A 2,085-nucleotide genomic window follows, 5' to 3' on the forward strand; every position below is an offset into this window, starting at 1 on the left:
GATAGGCTAGAACAGTGGGCTGAGACAAATAAAATGAATTTCAATAGAGATGAGTGCAAAGTCCTACTCTTAGGTGCAAAAAATCAAAGACACAGAAATAGAATGGGAGGGACTTGGCTCAACAGCAGCACATGTGAAAGGGATTTAGGTGTTCTAGTTTATCACAAGCTAAACATGAGCCTGCAGTGCGATGTGACTGCGAAAAAAGCTAATGAAATCTTAGGATGTATTAACAGGCACAGATATAGAATGGGAGGGACTTGGTTTGACAGCAGCACATGTGAAAGGGATCTAGGTGTTCTGGTTGATCACAAGCTAAACATGAGCCTGCAGTGCGATGTGACTGCGAAAAAAGCTAATGAAATCTTAGGATGTATTAACAGAAGCACTGTGTCCAGATCGAGGGAGGTGGTAGTTCCGCTCTGTTCTGCTATGGTCAGGCCTCACCTGGAGTACTGTGTCCAGTTTTGGGCACCACATTTTAGGAAGGATGTTGACAAGCTTGAGCGTGTCCAGAAGAAGGCAAGCAGGATGGTGAGAGGGTTGGAATCCAAGTCCTATAAGGAAAGGCTGAAAGAGTTGGGTATGTGTAGCCTGAGAAAGAGAAGGCTTAGAGGTGACATGATTGCAGTCTTCAAGTATTTGAAGGGCTGTCAAGTAGAAGATGGAGCAGATCTATCCTCTCTTGCTCCGGATTGCAAGACTAGATCTAATGGGTGGAAATTACAAGAGAGTTGATACCAGCTAAATAACAGAAGAAACTTCCTAACTGTAAGAGTGGTTGAGCAGTGGAACAGACTGCCTTGGGAGGTGGCGGATGCTCCTTCGCTGGATGTTTTCAAGCGGAGGCTGGACGACCATCTTTCCGGTTGTAGGGCTATCTTTTGGCTGTGCTCCTGCAGAGTGCAGGGGGTTGGACTAGATGACCTGCAAGATCCCTTCCAACTCTAACATTTTATTATTCTAATCTCCCCTCCCCCCAACTCAGATGCTGTTTTGGCAGGATCCAGGTTACCATGGAGAATGCAGTTCACAAAGTGCCTGGAGAAGTGTGGGAGAGGGAGAGATTTTTTGCTCAACAACCTAACCACTCACTGTTTTAGCTAACTAGCCAGGCAGCCATTGGTGCCACCACAACCTACCACTACCAGATTGGTAGCCACTTTTATATTTCACACCAGAGTAATTGAGGGGGGGAATAGAAGGAGGGAGGTGATTCTCTTTCCTTCCTCTATCCTCCATGAACTTACTGCCAGTTTCTAAGGAAACAAAATAATGACTTTCAAATCGACTCCCCTCCCCCATTTTTTGTTGTTGTTGTTTTCAGTTTGTGTTTCTCATTTGTTTGGAAGAAAATGTACCTGCCTAATAATTAAGCATGCAAGGAGCCAAGAAAGACCAGTCTGAGGCAGTGATGCTCTGTATTCTTGGTGCTTGGCGGGTAACAGTAGGATAGCTTCTGGAGTTCTGGTCCCACTGGTGGACCTCCTGATGGCACCTGGGTTTTGGCCATTGTGGGACACAGAGTGTTGGTCTAGATGGGCCATTGGCCTGATCCAACATGGCTTATGTTCAGTGAGTCCTTAACAGCCCAGAAGTAGCAGCTGAAATTAAATGGATGGATGAGGAGAAGCAGCTCGTCTTCTACAAAGGGAAGTCCTGCCTCACCAACCTTTTAGAGTTCTTTGAGAAAGTGAAAAAGTATGTAGACAATGGTGACCCAGTAGGCATTATATATTTGTGCCTTCAGATACATCATCAAAGACCTCTGAGTACATTCAGGAGTCATGGGATAAGAGGATGGGTTCTCTTATGGATTAAAATTGGTTAAATGACAGGAAGCAAAGAGTAGGAATCAATGGACAGTTCTCACAATGGAAGAAAGTAAGCAGCAGGGTTCCACAAAGTTCAGTATTGGGGCTAGTACTATTTCATTTGTTCATAAATGATCTGGAACTAGGGTGAGTAGTGTAGTGGCCAAGTCTGCAGATAATACAAAATTATTCAAGATGGTAAAAATCAAGGATGACTGTGAAGAGCTCTAGAAAGATTTACACAAATTGGGTGAATGGGCAACAATACGGC

Source organism: Gekko japonicus, unplaced genomic scaffold, assembly GCF_001447785.1.
Source record: "Gekko japonicus isolate JY-2015 unplaced genomic scaffold, Gekko_japonicus_V1.1 scaffold1204, whole genome shotgun sequence".
In the NCBI taxonomy this organism is placed as follows: domain Eukaryota; kingdom Metazoa; phylum Chordata; class Lepidosauria; order Squamata; family Gekkonidae; genus Gekko; species Gekko japonicus.